The 26,848-nt window shown below is 40.9% G+C and overlaps 2 protein-coding genes across 5 annotated transcripts in view; both read right to left on the reverse strand.

The window, feature by feature from the left end:
- Window positions 1-26,848, reverse strand: part of LOC143283115 (uncharacterized) — a 551,198-nt gene that overhangs the window by 244,561 nt on the left and 279,789 nt on the right. The window lies entirely within an intron of this gene.
- Window positions 1-26,848, reverse strand: part of LOC143283113 (oxygen-dependent coproporphyrinogen-III oxidase-like) — a 203,949-nt gene that overhangs the window by 96,011 nt on the left and 81,090 nt on the right. For 2 of the 4 annotated variants that reach the window (XM_076589227.1, XM_076589229.1), the window contains exon 1: window positions 4,064-4,337. The gene's annotated coding sequence lies outside the window, so the exon portion shown is untranslated. Of the gene's footprint in view, window positions 1-3,995; window positions 4,338-26,848 lie in introns of those variants that run through there. The other 2 variants (XM_076589228.1, XM_076589230.1) reach the window with 2 other exon arrangements.

Below are 26,848 nucleotides of genomic sequence, written 5' to 3' on the forward strand. Positions count from 1 at the left end.
AGTATGGGTAGAATGGGGGTAACCACCCGTGTGCACCAGCCATCCTGTGACCCCAACCCCAAGGGTCACTGGCGCCTTGACCTCCATGAAGGGAAAAACCTGGCCAAGTCGGAGGGAGGTCAGGTCCGACTTGGGTGTCAGTCCCGCCCGAAGACGAGCAGGCTGACTGCCCGGAACTGCCTGACACGCGCAGGTCTCCCCCAGCAGGGGAGACCGGCCAGATAGCGGGAAGACCTGCAGAGCAGGTGGCCACGCGCCCCGAATCCCCTCCTGTGGGGAGACTGGGGTGGCTTGGCCGGGGTGGGCAAAGTAGAGATCCCCCCCCCCCCCGGAACCAAAATTTTATCCCCCCCAGGAGGAGGTGGGGGAGGGGGGTCGACAGAGGAGGGAGGATGGGGAACAGCAATGGGGCCCCTGTGGGCCATCTCCGAGTGGGGACCCGAGTAATGGCCAGGCGCGGCCTCCCCTTGGGAGTTCACGCCTAGCCGCGAGTCCCCACCACCAAGAGAGGACTTGCCACTCCCCCCCTCTCCCTGCCTCGCGCTGGGACACCTCGGGAGGTGATGCTCGTACCCCTTTCTCCCCGGTCCCCTTCATGACCATTTTACTGGTACGAGTGTCACCTCTGCGATCAGCATCTAAAGACGCATCGCCGCAGTCCCTATCGGGAGGAATCATGAGCTCCGGGCGTGGGAGAGTCTCTTGCCAAGTCTCAATCCCAGCCTCATGATTCCTGCCTTCATGGGATGGCATACGAGGCATGGTACCCGCACTTAGGCACCCAGCGAAAATCTGATCCCCAACAGAGAAAGGAAAGACAGGATTGACTTAGAGGTAGAGAAAAACGAACGAATCGAGGGGGCCGAGTCGCATCGAGTACACAGAATGTAAGAATACAATAAACACAAGCTGCATGCAGCAAAATAAGGCCAAATGAATACGCTTAATAGCCAAAAAAAAGCGTTAAGACGAGACCGAGCGTAAACCTGACAAGATGGCGTGGAGAGCCTTGGTCAAAGGAATGATTCAGCGCTTTTAGCTTTTAGAGGCATCTGATTGGCTAAGAGTGGACCGGGCAAGACGGCTTGTCTTTTCACTATTAGCCACGCGAAATTTGGCCAAGCAGAGCAAACCGATAGGCCTAGTTTGCATCAGTTTGACATGGTACAGTATATGACACCAAATTGTTTCCTTTCCTTTGTTAGCTTGCCGCACGTATAGACCAAATACCAGAGGCAGAAATGTGGAAAATTTAAGCGGATGTCGCGTACATTTCATAGTGTCGAATGGAGACGATTCAGCCATGTAGTTTTGTCATGTTCACATTGTCATTGTTCCCATACACTTTTGATTCAGAGTGTGGAACATCGCCACACTGATTAATCACAGAGCTTGGAGATGTGTTCTGCGGGTTACACATGGAGGCACAACATACCCTGCTTGAAACAACTTCAGCTGAACTTGTACTCCGCTCCAAGTTTCAAAAAAGTGAATCATGTGCAGGAAGATCTATCCCCAGATATGCGTTCTGGTCTAATTTTAAGTTAGTTGAAGCAATTCTGTGTTGTAAGGGCAGAATGCAATGCGGGTGGTATCAGTGGAAACTAATGAAACACACAAACACTGTATTTTTCGATGTGTCAAAATCATCCTGCTGCATAGTCTTTTGCTATAACTTGCTGTCAGCAGGATCATGTTTTATTTACCAGCAAAATACACTTAGTTCATTATTGTGTGACCAAGCGCGCTATGCTTGCTCCAAAACTGCTCACACACAAGCTAAAGCAGACGACGTTTTCCCTCCTTACCAGCGCCCAGACTTGTGTGACATCACTCCGCTTACATCATTTTGTCCTCGCCAGGCCATCTGCTCGGCCAGTGTCGCATCACGGTATGTCATTGGCTGAGAGCAAACTTGTGTTTCTGTTCCACCGTAATTAATTAACACCTCTTTTGTCAGATCAGTAAACTACGAGTATTATATACTGGCAGAATCGTCGCGATTCCATCTTTAAATCTATTCCATTTATGTTTGCCTACGTCAAACTGATTTAACGCAGTTTGTAATTTTCAGTGACGAGCTCGTTAAAACTGACCCTGTTCAGGTGACTTAAATTAAGATTATAAATTCATCTTAAATAAGTAACACTTCATTTTACACTCATTATAAAGTAGGTGTTGAGCTCTTTCTTTTGCAACTTATCCGACGTAAATCGGTTCAGGAATCATTTAGAAATCTGTCACTGAACACCTTTAAACAAACACAATTGTCATCAGATTCTCCGTGATTAGTCACGATCTGCTCGCAAGCACACGTGACGGCCTTTGTGGTCCGCTAAACTTGCATAAATTGGCACAGTGAGGGATGAGTGGTCATTTCATACCTGGTCAGTCATCTGACCAGAGCCTGCTGTCTCTCTCTCTCTCTTGCTGCGTCGAGCAGTGTTGTGTCGTGTGTGCCCCCACAACGGCTGACACCTCGCCACGTATTGCTGCACTGTCTTCTCCTAGTTGTCTTCTTCTCCTTATTTCTTCTCTTAGTTTATAACTATTGTAAATAAAACAATAGAAAACCCCATTTGTGACTGGCCTCTACATGTTCCTGGCCTGTGCGTGGGATCTTGTCTATCCTTTCATTCAATCAATCATATTTAGTTAAGTCTTTTGTGCCGTACCCCTATTAGAACCACTTGGGACACGGCCACAATTGTATTTCTTGTTCTGATAAAGTTAGGTTATTGTAAAAGTTACAACCCAAGAAATGTCCCACTTTTTGGCACCATTTTTGCCACAACCACAAAGTAAATTGTTTTAAAATCAGGCAAACATAACTGTTGATGAAAAATGCTGTTTTAATGAACAAAAGTTGCCAAACTCACTGAAATGAAAAATTCCACAAACACATGCAAAGGAAGTCATAATTAAAGCTGAAGCTAAGACCCCTTTATTTTACTGGGTCTTTCCAGGGGAGGTACCCGTAAAGTTGACAGCTCATTGCGTCGACAGCTCATTGCGTCGACAGCTCATACACATTTTAGGATCGGTAAAACATTTTTCAGAATACAATTACAATATCGGTACGGTCACACACACACACACACACACACACACGTACACATGAAAGAGAGGAGAGAGAGAGAGAGGGGGGAGGGAGGGAGAGAGAGAGAGACAGACAGACAGACAGAGAGAGACAGAGACAGACAGAGACAGAGAGAGAGAGAGATGCACACACACACACACACTTTTAACGTGTAAACCTTGCATCGTATGTGCACTAGTTTTTTCCCCCGTTCTTTATTATTTGTTTGCTGTCAACGCAATGAGCTGTCGACGCAATGACATGGACCCCCTTCCAGTATTGTACAAGTGCGCGCACACACACACACACATACATATATATATATATATTAAACTATTATGATAATGATATTCTACTATTCATCAAATGTTGTATTTGTACTGACAACTGCATCACAAATGCAAGATGGTGTCACTAGTGTCAGTCCCAGTGTTGAACTTTCTCATATAATCACCTACCCCCCCCCCCCCCCACCCCCCCCCCCCAAAAAAAAAAAAAAGTAAAAAAGTACTGATTCTTATATATATATATATACATATATATATATATATATATATATATATATATATTAAGATAAACAAACACATCCGTTAAAATCTTCAAACTCAGATATATATATATTAAGATAAACAAACACATCCGTTAAAATCTTCAAACTCAGACTAACTTTAAGTATAACAAAGGATGCAAAAAGATATTGTCAACATTGTACGGGTCCGTACAGCGTTGACAATTAATTTTCATGAGTCGCTTCTCCACCAAACTGGCATGATAAGCCTATGATGCTCTTTGCACATGAGCGCTTGCAACTTGATGTGCTGTGGATCACACTGACCCAAAGCGACAGGCTGTAAGTGTAATTTGTGTAAAAAGAAAGTTTCCGGTAATTGATGATTAAACAGTTGATTAGACTTACAACAAATATTCGTAATGGAAATGTCCTGTTTCATTCTTATTTTGCGTTTCACTAGTTACGGAAAGTACCTTATTACAAGGCAGAGCAAGCAGTGTGGCCTTCTGTCGTTTCCGGCAAACTCTTATAGCACGCGTGCAGAATATCATCAACCACCCGTCGACCTTGACCTGTTGACACTTGGGATGGGCAAAAACACATCCAGATGCATCCACAAAATAAGAATGGGATATTACCGAATAATCCTAATGTCGAATGGGATATTACCGAATAATCCTAACGTACAACCAAAGCAGAAGACGGTAGTTTGATTCTAACATTCTATTTTTTGGAAAATGAAAATACTTATGATATATTTCGTTTCAGGTTTCTCATGTGGTTTATTAACTTACACGCATCAACGAAGTCTACCAGGCCTTCCTTTCCACTCCACGGACTGTTTAAGAAAATAAACAAATGTATACAAGTCCGTGTTCCACTAAATTTTTGTTCTTGTATGTTCGTTCTTTAGCCTTGTGTGTGTTTGTACGGCCAATCACTGAACCAAGTTTGATTAATTTTGCCTCCAAGCTCTTTCGAGCTTTTGTAGTTGACGTCACAGCCGCTTGCAGACGACATGCTCAGGAGATTCCTTCATTCCCTTCCTTCCGTTGAGTGATCACAGTCAATACTTGACTATTCTATCACTGAATAAAAGGGGGTCTGCGGAAGATACATTTAGGTCTACCTAGGTTTCTTTATTATATATAAAAAAGGTATATTCTGGTATTTATATCCTGGAGACCATCGACACAATAGGCCAGGAAATTTAGATTAAAATTTGCGTTAGGTCAAAATGTCTGCAACAAAACCGTTCTTTTTACAATAAAATAGAATAAATCATACTGATCACACTGATATAAAGTTGGCCACTATAGGGGGGCGGGAACATTGGTAGATTTTGATTTTTAATGTCCAGAATCGAATATTTTTATTACTTCTGCCTGTGTGAGAGCGCCTTACAAAGAGTCGCAAGGCAAGCACAGGCGAAGGTTACGCAAGCGCGGTATAAGGGGTCGCCAGAGGAAAGCGTTCAGCGCGGTACAGTAAGCTTACATGTGACTGACTGCTGCCGCGCTGATGCTGGTCTCTGAGCAGGTCACTGCGGCAGACAACTGATTCTGAACAGTAGCCTAAGCTAGGAACAGAGCTCTTTGGGGTCAAAAGGAAAGAAACATTTTCAATTTCATGTATTTTATACTTAAGTGGTAGACGACGCAAATCCACTTTTATGAATGTTTTCCAGTTTCTTACCATTCATGACATATCATAAAGAATGAAATCGGTATTATACCGACTGCAAAGGTGAATTTACGAAGGCAGCACGGGATCATTTAGTTCGTGTCACGGTATCATGTATTTCGTGTTTCGCGATCGAAATAGTCACCTCCGGTGACCTCGACCTCGACCATGCCTCGTTTTCGATATGTACTCACTCGTTTTCGAACCATGTTGTTAGCCTGTCAGAGGCAGTTCAGTTTTTGCATCAGTAAAGGAAACATCAACAAGAGGTTCCTGTTGTTACGAGTCTGTAAGAACGTGTGAGAACGAGGCATGGTGGCAGTCGGCGGCTCTACGAATCCAGCTTTATGAAGATCTCCGCACAACGAATCGGCGACGCAACTTGGCAACTGTGAGAGATTCTCAGCTGTAGCAGACGAGACAGCTCGACGCTACGACTTGAAAACGAAGAGACCTCAACACACCACTTACAGACGAGAAATAACCTGTGAGTTGAGTTTTTCTTATTTCCTCATAAGATGCCTTTCAAACCGCCAGAGAACTTCGATTTTAAGCAGCCAGAAAGCTGGCCACAATGGCGGAAAAGATTCGAACGTTTTGTGATTGCAAACGAACTGAGTACTAAAAGTTTTCAAATACAACTTTCATCGCTGATTTATGCCATGGGGGCCACTGCAGAGCAGGTCTACGAGTCTTTTCACTACGATGAAACGGAAGAGACAGGACCCAATCTCAAAGCTGTGCTAGACTTATTTGATAGACATTTCGTTCCACAAAAGAACATAATACATGTTAGAGCAATGTTCTATCAGCGAAACCAGGACAGCAGTGAAAGCATAGAAGCATTCTACCGAGCTCTCTATGAACTTTCTGAACACGCTAACTTTCCCAACCGAGAAGACACCATACGAGATAGGTTTGTTCTTGGTGTATCTGATAGGGAGTTATCAGAGAAATTACAACTTCAAGCTGATTTGACGCTAGAGAATGCAGTGAAGCAGGCCAGGCAATACGAGAGCGTTAAGAAACAGCTAGGGGAACAGAGAAAGCTAGGGGAGAAAGTAGATGCTGTTCAAGCAAAAGGCCAAGGAAAGCAGAGAGGAGGAAAAGGAAAAGGAGGAAATTTAAGAAATACAAGAAAACAGGATAGCACAGGACCTAAGGACAAGACAGATCGCTGCGGACGTTGCGGGCGAGGACCACACTCGAGAGAAGACTGTCCAGCTATAGGCAAACGCTGCAGGACCTGCCAGAAGTTCAACCATTTCTCAACAGTATGCCGAACGAAACAGTTGAAAGCTGTAGATGCAGAAGACGAGACATATTTTCTGGGAGCAGTGCAGTCGCCATCCAAGCAAGCATGGATGACAGACATCAACATAGGCCAGAGCAAAGTCAAGTTTAAGATCGACACAGGGGCCGACGTGACTGTGATGCCGGCCAAAATATATAAGACTTTGAAACCACAACCAACTTTGACGCCGTCCAAGATCATTCTTCAGGGAGCAGGAGGTCAGATAGATTGTCTAGGAATGTTCAAACAATCAGTGACACTGCACAGTAAGAATGTCAACCTTGAGATTTACGTCGCTGAAGGACAGACAGACTGTTTACTCAGCAGAGAAGCGAGCGTCCAGTGCGGGTTAGTGCAGAGGATTGGCAGCATTGAGAAAGCTTTCGGTCCAGTAGGCGACCCAGTCAAGTGTCCGCCTGTGAAAATTGTACTGAATGAAAACCACACACCCTACAGCCTGAACTGTGCAAGACGAGTCCCCATCCCTCTCATGGACAAGGTCAAGCGAGAACTCCAGAAGATGGAGGAAGCAGGCATCATTGAAGAAATCACTGAGCCAACAGACTGGTGTGCACCGATGGTGCCAGTTTTGAAGAAAAACGGTAGTGTTAGAATATGTGCAGACCTGAAGAAACTGAACCTCGCAGTCAAGCGTGAACTTTACCCCATACCATCACTTGAAGACCTTCTATATAAACTCAAAGGAGCAAAAGTTTTCAGTAAGCTAGATGCTACAAGCGGTTTCTATCAAATTCCCTTGGATGAGGCAAGCTCAAAGCTGACTACGTTCATCACACCACACGGCAGATACAAGTTTCGACGTCTACCATTTGGGATATCATCAGCTCCTGAAATTTTCCAGAGAACAATGGAAACCATCCTGCAAGATGAGGAGAACGTCGTGTGCTTTTACGATGACATTTTAGTCTTCGGCGAGTCACAAGAGCAGCATGATCAAGCACTGAAATCAGCAATCGACAAACTCACCGAAGCACGCTTGAAGCTCAACAAGGAGAAATGCACTTTTGGAGAACCAGAGATAGAATTTCTGGGCCATATCATTTCAGCAGACGGGATCAAGCCAGACCCAAAGAAGGTGAAAGCCATTGTTGAAATGCCAGACCCGACCAACGTCACGGAGCTGAGGAGAGTGTTAGGAATGTTCAACTTCCTAGGTCGTTTCCTACCAAACTTGTCTTCAGTTCTGAAGCCTGTCACAGAGCTACTGGAAAAAGATGCAGCTTGGCACTGGGGTGAACCACAGAGACTAGCGATGACAAAAGCCAAAGAACTTTTGACATCAGCACCAACATTGGCCCACTACGACTTGTCCAGAGCGACGACTGTGAGTGCAGACGCCTCGAGCTACGGTATTGGAGGTGTTCTCCTACAAGACCATGAAGGGCAGCTGAAACCAATTGCTTTTTGCTCAAGAACTCTCACATCAGCAGAAAGAGGATACGCGCAAATAGAAAAAGAGTGTCTTGCGGCAATCTGGACGTGCGAAAAGTTCTCACGTTACCTGATAGGGCTTCCAAACTTTACTCTTCAGACAGATCACAAACCACTGGTCCCTCTGATCAACTCGAAAGATCTACACGAGACCCCTCCAAGATGCCAGAGGATGTTGATCAGATTCCTGAGATTCAACTTGAAAGCAGTACATACTCCAGGCAAGAACCTGGTAGTTGCGGACGCCCTATCGAGAAGTCCCGTCGAGGAGGAGATGGAGGAAGGTTTTTCGTCAGCAGACGTGGAGGCTCATGTCGACGGAATCGCCTCATCCTGGCCAATCTCTGACGAGCGACTTGACAAAATAGCCCGAGAGAGCCAGAGAGACCCAATCCTGAGTGAAGCTCTACAGCAAACTGCTTCAGGCTGGCCCAAGTATCGCCAGGACCTGCGACCAGAGCTACACAAGTTCCATGAGCACCGTGGAGAATTCAGCGTGTACAAGGGATTGCTCTTAAGAGGAACAAGAATCGTGATTCCAGCAGCCATGCAGAAAGAAATCTTAGAGAAGATTCACCATGGACACCAGGGTATCGCGAAGTGTCGCGAAAGAGCCAAATCATCAGTTTGGTGGCCTGGGATGAGCCAAGAGATCAAGAACATTGTGAATAACTGTCGTACATGCGAGGTAAAGAGACCGTCACAGCCATTAGAACCACTAGTGATGACTGAGCTACCAGAACGTCCCTTTCAAAAGGTGTCGTGTGACCTGTTTGAGTTCAAGGCTCAACACTACCTCGTACTCTATGACTTCTATTCACGATTCATCGAGATTGCACATCTCAGACAACAGACATCAGAGACCGTGATCAACAGCATGAAGAACATTATCTCTAGACACGGAATACCTGAGTTGATCATCACAGATAATGGGAGACAATTTACTTCCAAGGGGTTCCAGGATTTTGCAGATTCCTGGCAGTTTTCTCACAGGACTACTAGTCCGTACCATTCCCAAGCCAACGGTGGAGCTGAACGAGCAGTCAAGGAGGCTAAGAAGATTCTAAGTCAAGATGATCCAGCCCTTGCCCTCCTGATCCACCGATCCACTCCAACAACACCAACAGGAGAAAGTCCGGCTATGTTAGCTTACGGCAGAAACCTGAGAACCACACTCCCATGTCTTCCAGCAACTCTTGAGTCACGTACTGTGAACAAAGAGACTATAAGAGACAGAGACACCAGAAGCAAGCTCTCCACCAAGCTTAACTTTGACCGTCGTCACGGCACTAAAGAGCTACCAGAGCTACTTACCGGTGACGTCGTCCTTCAGAAGTTGGACAACGAGAAGGAGTGGGGCAATCCTGCCACAGTCATCAAGCAGTGTGCACCTCGATCATACGAGATACAGGCATCCAAAGGGCTGTACCGGCGTAACAGGCGCCACCTTATGAGGACATCCAGACCCTTACCCCAACCAATCCAAATCCCAATTGTCCCCATGAACCAACCCACTGTACCCAACACTGATCCCGTCCTTCCTTTGCGGAGTCAGCCAACTCCAAGGCAGCAGAAGCAGACTCAACCTGTTCAGTGCAACCGGCCCATCCAGCGTGATGCTGAGGCGAGCCATGGACATCACTCATTCGGGGTCAGCTCCACATCCCAGCCCGATGAGCCTACGCAGATGGTGTCGTCTAAGGACCAGCCAGCGGCTACACCACAAGTGACAACGACACGAAGAGGACGCATCATCAAGAAGCCATCCCGCTACACATAGACATTATCGAAATCGATCAAATGAACATTAATTTCAATTCGAGTTTTATTGTCCATTTCGGTTTATCAACCTAAAGGGGGAGATGTCACGGTATCATGTATTTCGTGTTTCGCGATCGAAATAGTCACCTCCGGTGACCTCGACCTCGACCATGCCTCGTTTTCGATATGTACTCACTCGTTTTCGAACCATGTTGTTAGCCTGTCAGAGGCAGTTCAGTTTTTGCATCAGTAAAGGAAACATCAACAAGAGGTTCCTGTTGTTACGAGTCTGTAAGAACGTGTGAGAACGAGGCAGTTCGTAAGTACAATTTTGTTGATATTTTAGGCAATGCACAATTTGGACCCAATATACTCCATGCTCCGCTTATTAACGTGTAGAATATAAATATCTAAATATGTGTTAACCCGGTTCAGTTTCAATGAACATTATCGGCGCTCTGTCCAGACAATAAACAGGGAAAGTATAGAGGGCAGATGATGGCAAAATTGAACATCATGTCTTGATGTGAAAAGAACGGTATGAAATACATGTTTTTCTTTGGAAATGAAGCGGTATTTGCAAATGTGACTCACGAACCCTGGCGCAGTATACGTCGATTTAGCGTGGGATATAAATAATAATCATAATGATAACAATGGATCATAAATTTTATTAATGATTATGTAAAACTTTATTGTAACACGTGTAACATTAAATCCAAGTTACCTAAACTAACTTTCCCGACGCAGATGTTTGAATTACTGGATTTATAATAATGATAGTAATGAATCTATCATGCGATCCTTAGCCAATGCAGTGCATTCAAACAAAGCCTGTGCAAAATTATGTATTTTATTAATGATTACCTAAAACCTTTTGACATATGTAACATGGAACTCAAAATACCTAAACTAATTCCCCCACCCTGGATGATTTTATTTTTCAGAAACACTGCAGGCACTCCATTTTCACATCAATTCTCCCCAGTGTTTAACTGTTTAAAGTACTACCGTTCATCTTATTATGAAATGGGAATTGTATTATTTATATCACTTGACAAAAGTTTTCCTCTTTATCTGAAGAATTGTGATCAAAACACCGAATTCTTTGTATCTTTTTATCCAGTCAATCAACAGAAAACTGATTAGCGTTATCCTCACAGTGAACAAATATGTAGGATTGCAGAAAAACAAAATGTAATAAAAGTAATACTTTGAGGAAAAACAAAACCAAACAACAACAACAATACCAACAACAAACAACAACTAAAAATAAGGAATTTTATTATCAGTGTAAAGCAGAACCAAAGAACATGTGTTCCGTGTCCGAATGTGACACCTGACTTCATCTCAAGCACAACTAAACGTGAAATACTTCAAACTTAATTAATTTTAAGAAATTCATTCACAGTCAGTGTATACTTTGGTTTTCCAGAAATTGTGTGATGTAAAATGTGGCTGTTCTAATCAAATTTTGCAAAACATATAAGCGTGTAGGGACTGACATTTTTCAGATACAATTTTTTTCGTTCCACACTTCGTCTGTCTTGTGAACTGATAAACTACATCATTTCGTGATAAAACTTCACGAGACAGCAAAAGCCAAAATCATGGTAATTTAAGGGGGTGATTTTCTACTTTGAACTTTGTTGTTTGGAACTTTTGATGCAACAAGTCTTCAACTGAAAACTGTCTTACTGAACTACATGCATTGACTTGGTTCGAAATCTTACGCCAGTATCCGTATATTACCGCATCTCGCCATGTATCAGAAACAGTGATTGTGTCTAAACTTAATCGGATCAGAGATAAATGTACAAACAAACTATAACAACGACGAAATTAACATACACAGTTTTGTTGCTGTTGTTTATATATATATATATATATATATATATATATATATATATATATATATATATAGCAAAGACGGGGTGCGAATGAACATATCGGAGATTTCCGTGTAACATATCTCACACGCTGTCGGAAACAACACATTCTCTGAATCTGTGTTCAAACACATACGATTGAAGGGTGTTTGTCAAACCGATTTACGCTTTCCCGCGATGAATCCGCATGATTTATGTGGAAACAGTTCTAAATTTGTTTACATGTATATTTTTATTGGGTTGTTTACATGCACTGAAGTAATACAGAAAAGCGGAACTGAAAATATGCGACGTCGATTGCATTTAAATAGTTGAACAGTCATTATTTTTTTAGAAAATGAGTGTATGTGCTGCAGAAGGTAGATGTGTTGACCACCTGTTGCAAGTAAAGAACGTGTAGTGTATTCATGAATGAATAAAAATACGTCAAGAGGAATGGTTTGTTTACGTCTGTGACGCTGGTTTTTTGCGTTATATTTCAAACTTAATGTACCATTTTTACTGATGATCAATGTTTTATTATCACAACGAATGAATATAGATCAGGTCTGTATGTACTGGATTTTAATCAGGTTTGTACTTATTTGTTTCTGACCACTTCATGTTTAGACACATTGCCATGTCAGAAAGTGGCGTCGAAATTTTGGATGTTTTTAATAATTTTCAACACATTTAAGACACATATTCTCACAAAATTGTTGCAGACATTTCTCTAATGAACTGCAATCCTGATAACATGTGAAACATTTGAATAACCATTCTAAACACATGTTTATACTGAATCAGACTGAGAGACCCCCATTTCCAACAAAGTTCTGGAGACTGACCCATTTTCATTTTCCAGGCAGTCTTTGCTCTTCATGACTATCTGATGCACTTCATTTTGCCACCTTCATACTCCAGCCAGATACATTTTCTTTCCCATGCTAAACCGACGTGTCTACTGCGGCAGGGTTCGTGAGCCACATTTGCAAATACCACTTCATTTCCAAAGAAAAATATATATTTCATACCGTTCTTTTTATATCAAGACATGATGTTGGTCGATTTTGCCATCATCTGCCTTCCATGCTTTCTGAATTAATTGTCTCGACAGTGCTCCGACAATGTTCATTGAAACAAACCTAGTTAACAGGTATTGAGATATTCATATACTACACGTTAATAAGCAGAGCATGAAGTATTTCCAAGTTGTGCATTGCGTAAAATGTCAACATAATTGTTCCTGCAAACTAAATGATCTCGTGCTGCCTTCGTAAATTCACCTTTGCAGTCGGTATAATACCGATTTCATTCTTTATGAAATGTCAGGACTGGTAAGAAACTGTAAAACATTCATAAAAGCAAACTTGCGTTTTCTACCAATTTAGTATGTTGTTATAGATGAAATTAAATATTTTGTTTCCTTTTGACCCCAAAGAGTTCTATCTTCTGTACAGTATCTGTCATCTGCCGCAGTGACCTACTAACGGAGGTATAGGATAGCATCAGCGCGGCAGCAGTCAGCCACAAGTACTGTACCGCGCTAAACGCTTTCCTCTGGCGACCCCTTATACCGCGCTTGCGTAACCCTCGCTTGCTCGTGCCTAGCGGATCTTTGTAAGGCGCTCTCTCATGGCCAAATGTGTGAGAAATAATTATTAAAAATCAAAATCTTATCATGTTCCCGCCCGCCTACAGTGGTCAAGTTTATATCAGCGTTATCAGTATGATTTATTCTATTTTATCGTGAAAAGAACTATTTTGTTGCAGACATTTTGACCATTTTTTTAAGTCCTGGACTATAGCCTCCACAGCTCTCTGGGGCAAGGCGTTCCAATCCCGGATGGTATGTGGGAGGAAACCAGCAGGGAGGGCCATCCAAGGTCTTGTAGCATTGCTGATATGCTCGAAGTGTTTCGGTCGTGTCTCAGCACAAGTCTGGCTGCTCGTCTCTGGACTGCCTCGAGTAGGTCAATGTCCTGTTGTTGGTAGGGATCCCAGACTGAAGATGAATATTCCAGGATGGAGCCGACAAATGCCTGATGAGTCTGGGAACTAACTGATGCAGAAGATAAAAAAAATCTCAACAAAAGCTCATTTTCTTGTAAAATAAGGGTGAAATAGAATAATAAGACAAAATAAACAAATGATAAATACATAGGGTTTAACAGCAACTATATATATATATATAAGAACACGACTGAAGGTGATGGAATCTCTCGTCCGACCGACGGATGAGTAGGCAGGCAGGATTATCTATCAGACGGTGTGTGACCTCATGTGGGAGAAGAGGCCGATTCTTGATGCACAGCACTTCCCACAGGTGTTGCAAGGGAAAACGTTTCCAGAAGTTGAGCCCTGCTTCCTTCGCTCCCGCTTCTCCTTAATGGCCAGCATTCTCTTGTTTTCAAACGTCTTTATGCCACTAGAGCACAGCATCCTTTAGCGAGAGCGGTCAAGGGCATCAGTTTCCCAGGAAGCGATGTCTATGTCACAGGCTTTGAGGTTTGTCGTCAAGGTGTCCTTGAAGCGCTTGCAGGGTCTTCCAAGTTCGCAGTGGCCTTCCTTCAGCTGGCCATACAAGAACATCTTCGGGGTCCTGCTGTCTGTCCAGCATAGCTGGCACTGGATCAGCAGGCTTTCAGTGCTGGGCAGGCTACTCCTCTCTAAACTGGAGGTTGGAGACCCTGTCTTGCCACTTTATGCTGAGGATCTTTCACGGGCATCTCTGGTGAAACTGCTCAAGTTGTTGAATGTGACAGCAGTACAACAAGGTGGTCAGCACAACAGCTCTGTAGGTTTTGATTTTGGTGCTGGGCCTGATGCCTTTGTTGTTCCACAGCCTGTTGTTGAGTCTGCCAAAGGCGGAGCTGGCCTTGGCCATGCGCAGTGTCACCTGCATCAAGGGCTCTGTTGCTGCATAGGGCAGCAGGCCAGGTAGCAAAACTTGTCGACTGACTTGATCTCTGTGTCATCGATCTTGATTGCAGGTTGGGGGGAGGCACTGGTGTTCTGTGAGCTAGCTGGTTGGTACATGGACTTGGTCTTGCTGAGGCTGATGGTGGGTCCAAAGCATCTGCAGGAGGCTGAGAACCTGTCCATAATGAACTGCATGTCCTCATGGGTGTGTGCAGCAAGTGCGCAGTCATCAGCGAAGAGGAACTCTCTCAACAGTACCTCAAACACCCTGGACCTAGCGTGGAGTCACCACAAGTTGAAAAGTTTGCCATCTGTGCAAAACTGAATGTAGATGCCCCGGTCACAGTCCTGGAAGGCGTCAATCAGCATGGCAGGGAAGAGAATGGAGAACAGTGTGGGTGCCAGGACACAGCCCTGCTTCACTCCATTTACTACAGAGGATGGATGTAAATATTTTCCTTTTCGAGTATTTTCCTGTACTCACGCCTGCATGCCATCGTGGAATGACGCAATCAGCTGGATTAGGCTTTCTGGGCAGCCAAACTTTAGGAGGATCTTCCACAGACCATGGCAGTTCAGCGTGTCGAAGGCCTTAGTCTACAAAGACCATGTGGAGCTCCTTGTTCTGCTCACTGCATTTCTCTTGCATCTGGCGTATAGCAAACACCATGTCACATGTTCATGAATCTGCCGACACTGACGACATTGACAGGACTCACCCCAAGCACGGAAGTGGAGGGGTATCGAAACTGAGGTCACCATGAGAGCTGGGCATGAAAGGCCAGACTTTGAGACTATTTTGTTTATATTGATGATGAAGGAGGAGGAGGATGACGATGATGATGACGATGTTGCTATGGAGGTCTATTTTGGTTTTGGGGCTGCGTGACAAGGCTGTACTCTACGCTTCCTGTCATAATGATATCCCGGCGTTAACCAGGCCCGAGAGATACAGACACTTGCAGTGTTGGTCAGGTAATTAGAGCAACACACCCAAAGACGCATCCTTGAAGTGGATGACACTCGACTGTGTGGTTCCCAGTCTCCCCATTTAAGCCCACAGCACACTCAACTCTGGGAAGGAGCCGGTCATGGGCCGAAAAACCCACCTCCGCTGGGATTCGAACCCGCGTCCTCCCAGCCGTCAGTCCGCGACGCTAACCACTTCGCCACGGCGACTGGTTCGCAAAATGTTTTGTCTCCCGTCCAATATTTAAATGTGAACAATTGAAGCATCCTTGAAATCCTTTGGGACCTCCCCTCTCTCCCAGATAGACTGGAACAGGGCGGTCAGCTTGTCTGTCAGCACCTCGCCCCCATACTTGTAGATGTCAGCCTGGATTCCATCCACTCCTGGTGTTGTTGTTTTTTTTCAACATTTTTTATTCAGACAAAGGTTTACAGATACAGAATTTATATGTTTTGTGCATTAGAAAGTATAGGGTAGGCATATAATTAAGTTCTAAGTACTGACAAATCTATAGCAGCAAAACAATATATGTTCAATGTCAAAGTTCCAAGGTAGATTTGAAAAGCTTAATCTTGTATCAAACAGTTATAAAGTGCCCATTTTTCCACAAACTTGTTATATTCCATAGTTATGTTAATGGCATACTTGTCTATTTCATATGCCTGTTTAAGGTCTTTTTTGAACATTTGTAATGTTGGTTTTACTTTGTTGATTCTACATTTGTATATGTAGAATTTAGCTATCAATAAGATGTATGAGAATCATTCATCAGTTTTCATTTTGTTATGTCCAAAAAGCACCAGTGTGTCGTTCAGGTTAAGTCTATCACAAAGTAAACACTTTTCTTTTAAATATCTCACAAACTCCTTCCAAAAATGTTGTACATGGTTACATTCCCATAAATAATGCAGAATTGTATCTCTTTCTTCCTTACAAAAATTACACATGTTATGTGGGAGTATTCCCATCTTCATCAAAACCGAATTTGTCACAAGAATATGGTAATTAATTTTCATCTGGAACCATTTCAACCTTATTTTATGGATTTTTTTTGTATTGAAAAAAATGTTTTTCCAATCAAGCTTGTTTTCAAAAATCAAGTTCCAATTTTTACAGGCATTTGGCTTTTCTGGTTTTCCAATTATTATTTCATAGAAACATTTCGTTCCTCTTGGGGCCTTTATCATTGCAGTGTATGCTTTATTAAAGCTGGTTCCATTGTGATCATTGTTTTCAAATGTTATGTTTTTTTCTCTTAAAAAACTTTTAACTGAATTAACACAACCGAAGAATTCTAACATTGGGACCCGATTTTCAATTTTATCTTGGATTTCTTGAATATTGAAAAAATGTCCATTCCCTTTCACAATGTCTATCACATAATAAACATCTTTTCTGACCCAGTCTTCAAAATACAAGACTTTGCCATCAATCTTAAATTTGTTATTGAAAAACAAAGGTTCCATCAGGATATCTTGCTGAACATGTGTATCAGTTTTGTCATAAAATTCTGTGTAGCTACGAAACACATCTTTCCAAAAGGGGTTTATTATACGTCTTCCAACTGTGCCATATTCTTGTAACATTTCAACTTCTGGACATTCTTTTGATAATATAATTTTCCATTTTGGACGATACGACATATTGTAGCATTTTTTCAACCATGTGAGTTTTAAAGCTTTTATAAATGATGGAATATGTGGAATATCTATACCTCCGTTTTGTACACTGTGCACTGCCACTGATCTTTTAACTTTGTCCTTTTTATCCCATACAAAATTAAAACACATTTTTTGCAATTCTTGAATACTGTTATGTGGTGGGTTTGGAAGCATAATCCATAACTAAATTAATTTTGACAAGACAATCGACTTAAGGACAGCTACTCTTCCTAGAGGTGTAATTGGTCTTTTTATCCACACGTTAAACAGTTTTTTTGTTTCATTGAACTTATCAGTTATATTTAAATCTGTTATATTACTTAAATCGTTAGTAAACCAGAGCCCAAGGATTTTAAACTGTGGTGGATTCCAATTCATTTTCAAATTTGATAAATAAACTGTATCACAATTACGCTTATTTCCCAGCCATACATTGCATGTTTTTTCGTGATTTAATTTGAGTCCTGAGACTGTTTCAAAATCTTCCAGTTCTTTGAACAGTTCTCCATATGATTTTTTGTCACCCTCTAAAAAATAAGACGTATCATCAGCAAACTGGCTAATCTTAAATTCTACCTCTGATATCTTAATACCTTTTATGTTTGTATTTTGACAAATTTTGCAAGCCATTATCTCTGTGCACAAAATAAACAAATAGGGCGAGAGTGGGTCTCCCTGTCTACAGCCTCGTTCAATCTGTATACTTGTAGATACTTTACCGTTAACTACTATTGAGGATTTCATATTGGTGCAGAACGCTTTTACCCATCTACGAATATCCTCACCAAAACCCAAATGTTTTAAAACTTTATGCATATATTTCCAACTAACTGAATCAAAAGCCTTTTCAAAGTCTATTGAAACTAACAGTCCTGGTAGATTTTTTTCCTTCAAGTAATAGATTATATCATAAATAAGCCTTAGATTATCTCCTATATATCTGCCAGATACAAAACCCGTTTGATCTTCATTAATAAGTTTATCCAGGACTGTTTTCATTCTGTTTGCGATGCAGGTAGAGCCAATTTTATAAGTTACGTTTAACAGTGATATTGGACGCCAGTTTTTAAGATATTCTCTGGGTTTATCTCCTTTTGGTAGGCAAATTATGATACCTTCTTTCTGTGTAATGGACATCTCTTTTTTCTCAAACCCTTCATTTAAAGACCGTACAACAATACCACCTATCTGTTTCCAGAAAAATTTGAAGAAATCAACTGTCATTCCATCTGCTCCTGGGCTTTTACCATTTTTCATATTTTTTAGTGCTAGTGATGCCTCTTTCAAAGTTAATTTACCTTCTATCGAGTTGGCTTCTGTCTCTGTTAGTTTAGGCAAATTATTAACGAACTTTTACTTCCTGCTCCTCATATAATTTGTTGTAATACTCTTTCGTTTCTTGCAGCATATCTTCTATCTTATCTAAATTTCTACCATTCTTAGATACTAGTTTAAACATTTGTTTGCTAACATAATGTCTCTTTTCAAGGTTACAAAAATATTTTGATACCTTTTCTCCTTCTAGCTTTGCTTCTTAACAATATTCCTTGTATTTTAGTTTTTCTTAGTGTAATTAAACTATTCTTCTTCTCTTGTATTTGCTGTAAATCTTCCTCTGACTTACAACTTTTACTTTCTAAGCTTGTAATTTCTTCTTCAAGTTGCTTTTCTGTTTGTGTGTCCTTTTTCTTCTTTCTAGAACTATACTCTATTGATTTTTTCCTTATTTCCATTATGAAGGTATCTAAGAATAACTGATCCGATATGGTAAATTGTAAATGTTCTTTGGGAATATTACATATTTCTGATCTATTATATACTAGTGCAGCATACTGTTCTTTTATGTTTTCAATTGTATTATTTATCATATCTACATATTCTTTATCTTTTAAAAGTGATGAGTTGAATTTCCAAAAATTCCTTGACCGAGTATCTTTTCTAAACTCAAACTTTATTGAAATAAAAGAATGATCACTCTTATAACCGAACAAAATGTCTACATCTTTTACATTAGCTAGTGAATTTTCGGATATTAAGAAAAAGTCTAATCTAGCTTGCTGCAGTGGATTTAATCTTCTCCATGTAAATCAATTTCTGGATTTATTTCCCGCCATATATCTACCAGTTCTAGATCACCTGTCAATTCAATAACTTCTGTTTGTGCCTTAGGATTGTTAACATGTGTGTAATTACTGTAATCTAATGGTGGATTCAAAACTAGATTCCAGTCCCCTCCAATTACTATTATTTCGGATTCCAGTTCTTTAATCTTATTACTTAATTCTACATAAAACTGAGGATTATCCCTATTCGGACCATAAATATTTACCAGTGTGATATCTCTTTCCATAGTTTGAATTGATATGATCAGATAGTTCCCATGAACATCCTTAATTATATTTTTTACTTTGAAATCAAAATTATTATTAAACAGAATTGCTACGCCTCTTGATTGTGATGTATATGATGCAAAAAAGCATTCATATCCCCATTCAGCTCTTATCTGTCTCTCTTGTTTACTTACAAAGTGGGTATCTTGCAAGAAATATACTGACATATTTTTTTGTCTAAGAAACTGAAAAACATCACGTCTTTTTTGAAAGTCACCTAGGCCCTGAACATTAGCTGAAATTATTGAAAGACTAGACATTAATTATAGTCTAAAGATTTCATATCTACCCCTCTGTACATGATCTGATAAACCCTGTCTGTTTTTATCAAAATCGAACATAAAAATTAAAAAAAGAAAAGAATGGTTCAAAATCAAACATAAAAATAAACGAAGAACAGAATGGTTATTACACGTATATAATGTTCCACAGAAAATACACATACATACAAAACAAAAACAAAACAATACAGCAATAACACGGAGTACTGAAAGAAAAAAAAAAGGAAAAACAATCAAAAAGGCTGATAATCTGGACTTTCGCTCTCGAGCAAAAAGTGGAGTCCATAATTTTAAACAATATTCTTTTAAAGCATGGACAGGAGCTTACCACAAAAAAAGGTACATATATATAAATAAATAGATAAATAAAATTTAAAAAATAAAAATAAAAGGGGTTTGCGTGTATGTATGTGTGTGGGGTGTGGGGGACAGGGTGTTTTTCCTGACTTTGTCAGCTTCAGGGCCTTCCGGGTCTCGGCCTTGGTGGGAAGGGCAGCTAGCGAGTCATTGACTGGCAGCTGTGGAAGGGCTGCAAATACCTCGCCAGATACGGACGAGTCCCTGTTGAGGAGGGTGTTGAAGTCTTGTCTGTCAGGAGGGTGCTGGTCCAAGGCTCGGACAGGGTTTGATCCTGTGACTCTCGGCCCATACACAGCTCGGAGACCATCATGGAAGGTTTTTGTGTCATGAGCATTAGCAGCAGACTGAAGCTCTTCGGACTTTCTCTCCCACCAGGTGTTCTTCATCTCATGCAGCCTCTTCTGTATGAGTTGCTTGGTTTGCAAGTACTGGTTATATTTCGTCTGGTAGTCTTTATCGGAAATGTGATCCTGATGCCGTATATACAGTGTGTTCAGGAGCTTGGCTTGGAGATTCCAGAGTCATTCTCGTCAAACCAGTCTGTGGCTCCTCTGTACAAAGCCGAATATATCAGCTGCTGCTGTGTACTTAGCATCTCTAAAGGTGCTCCAAACAACTTCTACATCAGTCGATGCAAGAATTTCTTGGAGAGCTGCTTGGATTTGCTGCTGCAGCACGTCCTTTGTGATAGGGAGGCGGTGGATGTTCAGCTTCCTTGGGGGTTTCTGCCTGGCTGGTTGGAGCTTGTGTGCAACTCTGATGTTCATCTTGCTGCGTACCAGGCGATGGTCCGACCAACAGACTGCTCCTCTCATGCAGCGTGTAATGGAAACATCACCTCTGTCCCTCTGCCGGATAGTCCAGCATGTGCCACTGCTTGGAGCGGGGGTACATCCATGTGTTCTTGTACTTATCCGTTTGTTGGAAGAGGGTGTTGGTGATGGTCAGTCCATGTTACGTGCAAAAACAGTCTGTTGGAGTTGCATTTGCCAGTGCCATGCTGTCCTAGGACTTTTGGCCACGAGAAGTCCACGCCAACACGGGCATTGAAATCCCCAAGGCTGATCAGCCTGTCCTTTCTGTCTACCACTGAAATGGTGCAGCTGAGCTACTCGTAGAAGGCTTGTTTGATGTCATCAGGGTTGGTCATTGTCGGGGCATAGCAGCTAATGACTGTGGCAAAGCGATCCTCAGACAGCTTCAGACGCAGGGTCATCAGCCTATCGTTTATTCCACGTGCAAGTTTGGTTTGTATGGGAAAGCCCACGCCTGAGGTTTTTGCCTTTTATCTCCCCTTCCCCGTGTGGGGAGAGCAGTGCTGTCCCTAAAAAGGGCTGCTCTGACGCTGTGGGAGGATACGTGCGCCGCATCTGCCCCAGTCTACGGCAGACGACCATCACCCCACAGCCGCCTGCATGCAGAGTCATGACTAGGAACTGCCAGCAGCATCCTCTGCCTGTCCACGTTACCACTTCTCCATCGCTGCAGGGCTTGGGAAAGCTGGGTGTTGAAGGGCTATCTCTTCGTTCCGACATTAGCCTGGTTGCCTGACCAGCACAGGTGACTTTTTTTTAGTGAAGAGGAGATGTGCAGTCCCTTCCCCACTACCGACGCTCAGAGTCCCACAGGTGCAGATACTGCCACGTGTAGAACGGCCTCGGCAGGTGCAGGTTTTTTCTTCGGAGTTCCATCTTCTAGGCGGACTTCCAGCCAAGGAATCCCCAATCCCCATGCTGAATTAGATGTCAGCGTGTTCAAAACATGCTAGTATCGGCATGCCGGAACATTCCAGTAAGGCGGTCTTGTCTTTCAAGTCATAACCCCCATCCCCACTGCTGGTGAAAACTGTGTGTTTTCTGGCCACGTTAACCACCATGGTTATGCAATGAAAACTGTGTTTCCAACTGTGTTAACCATTCTACAATGAAAATGGTGTGTTTCCAACTCTAATAACCATTCCAACGATGAAAACTGTGTTTCCAACCATGTTAACCACTATACAATGAAAACTGCGTTTCCAACTCTTACCCATCGCAGAATAGAAACTATGTTTCGAACTCTGGTAACCATCCTACAATGAACACTGTTTGTTTCAACGTCTGTCAACTATCGTGTAATGAAACCATTGTGTAATGAAATGAACAAACAATTAGGAGTTGAAATGAATAACAAATAGTAAAGAGTGGTAACTCTCTCCATTTTCGAACTCTGTTAACTAATCCTAGAATGAAAACTGTTTCCAGCCCTCTTAGGCACCATACAATGAAAACTGCGATTTTCCAACTCTGTTAACCATGTTACAATGAAAGCTGCGTGTTTCAAACTTTGTTAACAATCATACAGTGAAAAACTGAGTGCTTCCAAGTCTGTTAACCGTCCTACAATGAAAACTGTGTATCCAGCATACAATGAAAACTGTGTTAACCATCGTGTAATGAAAACTGTGTGTTTCCATCTCTGTTAACCATCCTACAATGAAAACTGTTTCCAACTGTTAACCATCCTACAACGAAAACTGCGTGTTTCCAAATCTGTTATCGATCATCCAATGAAAACTTTGTGTTTCCAACTCTGTTAACCACCATACAATGAAAACTGGGTGATTTCAACTCTGTTAATCATCCTACATTGAAAACTGTTTGTTTCCATCACTGTTAACCATCCGACAATGAAAACTTTGTGTTTCCAACACTGTTAACCATCCAACAATGAAAACTGTTTCCAACTCTATTAACCATTATTCAGTGAAAACTGCGTGATTTCAACTCTGTTAATCATCCTACATTGAAAACTGTTTGTTCCATCACTGTTAACCATCCGACAATGAAAACTTTGTGTTTCCAACACTGTTAACTATCCTACAATGAAAACTGTGTTTCCAACTGTCTTACCATCCTACAATAAAAATTGTTTCCGACCATGTTAACCACCATACAATGAAAACTGCTTCTAATCATCCTAGAATGAAAACTGTGTGTTTCCAACTCAGTTATGCACCACGCAATGAAAACTGTTTCCAACTCTGTTAACTCTATGGAGATGTAGTTAAATAGTGCATGTAGTTTTACTGTGACGAGCAAATATGGACATATTTGAAAAATTCAACACACTTTCACACAAAGACATACAAATTATATATCACTAGAAAGTTTACCATCTCTTCTTTTCAGATTTTAAAACAGTTTCTCCAAGAAATTCTTGCATCGACTGATGTAGAAGTTGTTTGGAGCACCTTTAGAGATGCTAATAACACAGCAGCAGCTGATATACTCGGCTTTGTACAGAGGAGCCACAGACTGGTTTGACGAGAATGACTCTGGAATCTCCAAGCCAAGCTCCTGAACACACTGTATATACGGCATCAGGATCACATTTCCGATAAAGACTACCAGACGAAATATAACCAGTACTTGCAAACCAAGCAACTCATACAGAAGAGGCTGCATAAGATGAAGAACACCTGGTGGGAGAGAAAGTCCGAAGAGCTTCAGTCTGCTGCTAATGCTCATGACACAAAAACCTTCCATGATGGTCTCCGAGCTGTGTATGGGCCGAGAGTCACAGGATCAAACCCTGTCCGAGCCTTGGACCAGCACCCTCCTGACAGACAAGACTTCAACACCCTCCTCAACAGGGACTCGTCCGTATCTGGCGAGGTATTTGCAGCCCTTCCACAGCTGCCAGTCAATGACTCGCTAGCTGCCCTTCCCACCAAGGCCGAGACCCGGAAGGCCCTGAAGCTGACAAAGTCAGGAAAAACACCCTGTCCCCCACACCCCACACACATACATACACGCAAACCCCTTTTATTTTTATTTTTTAAATTTTATTTATCTATTTATTTATATATATGTACCTTTTTTTGTGGTAAGCTCCTGTCCATGCTTTAAAAGAATATTGTTTAAAATTATGGACTCCACTTTTTGCTCGAGAGCGAAAGTCCAGATTATCAGCGTTTTTGATTGTTTTTCCTTTTTTTTTTCTTTCAGTACTCCGTGTTATTGCTGTATTGTTTTGTTTTTGTTTTGTATGTATGTGTATTTTCTGTGGAACATTATATACGTGTAATAACCATTCTGTTCTTCGTTTATTTTTATGTTTGATTTTGAACCATTCTTTTCTTTTTTTAATTTTTATGTTCGATTTTGATAAAAACAGACAGGGTTTATCAGATCATGTACAGAGGGGTAGATATGAAATCTTTAGACTATAATTAATGTCTAGTCTTTCAATAATTTCAGCTAATGTTCAGGGCCTAGGTGACTTTCAAAAAAGACGTGATGTTTTTCAGTTTCTTAGACAAAAAAATATGTCAGTATATTTCTTGCAAGATACCCACTTTGTAAGTAAACAAGAGAGACAGATAAGAGCTGAATGGGGATATGAATGCTTTTTTGCATCATATACATCACAATCAAGAGGCGTAGCAATTCTGTTTAATAATAATTTTGATTTCAAAGTAAAAAATATAATTAAGGATGTTCATGGGAACTATCTGATCATATCAATTCAAACTATGGAAAGAGATATCACACTGGTAAATATTTATGGTCCGAATAGGGATAATCCTCAGTTTTATGTAGAATTAAGTAATAAGATTAAAGAACTGGAATCCGAAATAATAGTAATTGGAGGGGACTGGAATCTAGTTTTGAATCCACCATTAGATTACAGTAATTACACACATGTTAACAATCCTAAGGCACAAACAGAAGTTATTGAATTGACAGGTGATCTAGAACTGGTAGATATATGGCGGGAAATAAATCCAGAAATTGATTTACATGGAGAAGATTAAATCCACTGCAGCAAGCTAGATTAGACTTTTTCTTAATATCCGAAAATTCACTAGCTAATGTAAAAGATGTAGACATTTTGTTCGGTTATAAGAGTGATCATTCTTTTATTTCAATAAAGTTTGAGTTTAGAAAAGATACTCGGTCAAGGAATTTTTGGAAATTCAACTCATCACTTTTAAAAGATAAAGAATATGTAGATATGATAAATAATACAATTGAAAACATAAAAGAACAGTATGCTGCACTAGTATATAATAGATCAGAAATATGTAATATTCCCAAAGAACATTTACAATTTACCATATCGGATCAGTTATTCTTAGATACCTTCATAATGGAAATAAGGAAAAAATCAATAGAGTATAGTTCTAGAAAGAAGAAAAAGGACACACAAACAGAAAAGCAACTTGAAGAAGAAATTACAAGCTTAGAAAGTAAAAGTTGTAAGTCAGAGGAAGATTTACAGCAAATACAAGAGAAGAAGAATAGTTTAATTACACTAAGAAAAACTAAAATACAAGGAATATTGTTAAGAAGCAAAGCTAGAAGGAGAAAAGGTATCAAAATATTTTTGTAACCTTGAAAAGAGACATTATGTTAGCAAACAAATGTTTAAACTAGTATCTAAGAATGGTAGAAATTTAGATAAGATAGAAGATATGCTGCAAGAAACGAAAGAGTATTACAACAAATTATATGAGGAGCAGGAAGTAAAAGTTCGTTAATAATTTGCCTAAACTAACAGAGACAGAAGCCAACTCGATAGAAGGTAAATTAACTTTGAAAGAGGCATCACTAGCACTAAAAAATATGAAAAATGGTAAAAGCCCAGGAGCAGATGGAATGACAGTTGATTTCTTCAAATTTTTCTGGAAACAGATAGGTGGTATTGTTGTACGGTCTTTAAATGAAGGGTTTGAGAAAAAAGAGATGTCCATTACACAGAAAGAAGGTATCATAATTTGCCTACCAAAAGGAGATAAACCCAGAGAATATCTTAAAAACTGGCGTCCAATATCACTGTTAAACGTAACTTATAAAATTGGCTCTACCTGCATCGCAAACAGAATGAAAACAGTCCTGGATAAACTTATTAATGAAGATCAAACGGGTTTTGTATCTGGCAGATATATAGGAGATAATCTAAGGCTTATTTATGATATAATCTATTACTTGAAGGAAAAAAATCTACCAGGACTGTTAGTTTCAATAGACTTTGAAAAGGCTTTTGATTCAGTTAGTTGGAAATATATGCATAAAGTTTTAAAACATTTGGGTTTTGGTGAGGATATTCGTAGATGGGTAAAAGCGTTCTGCACCAATATGAAATCCTCAATAGTAGTTAACGGTAAAGTATCTACAAGTATACAGATTGAACGAGGCTGTAGACAGGGAGACCCACTCTCGCCCTATTTGTTTATTTTGTGCACAGAGATAATGGCTTGCAAAATTTGTCAAAATACAAACATAAAAGGTATTAAGATATCAGAGGTAGAATTTAAGATTAGCCAGTTTGCTGATGATACGTCTTATTTTTTAGAGGGTGACAAAAAATCATATGGAGAACTGTTCAAAGAACTGGAAGATTTTGAAACAGTCTCAGGACTCAAATTAAATCACGAAAAAACATGCAATGTATGGCTGGGAAATAAGCGTAATTGTGATACAGTTTATTTATCAAATTTGAAAATGAATTGGAATCCACCACAGTTTAAAATCCTTGGGCTCTGGTTTACTAACGATTTAAGTAATATAACAGATTTAAATATAACTGATAAGTTCAATGAAACAAAAAAACTGTTTAACGTGTGGATAAA

This window comes from Babylonia areolata, chromosome 6 (assembly GCF_041734735.1).
Source record: "Babylonia areolata isolate BAREFJ2019XMU chromosome 6, ASM4173473v1, whole genome shotgun sequence".
NCBI lineage: Eukaryota > Metazoa > Mollusca > Gastropoda > Neogastropoda > Buccinidae > Babylonia > Babylonia areolata.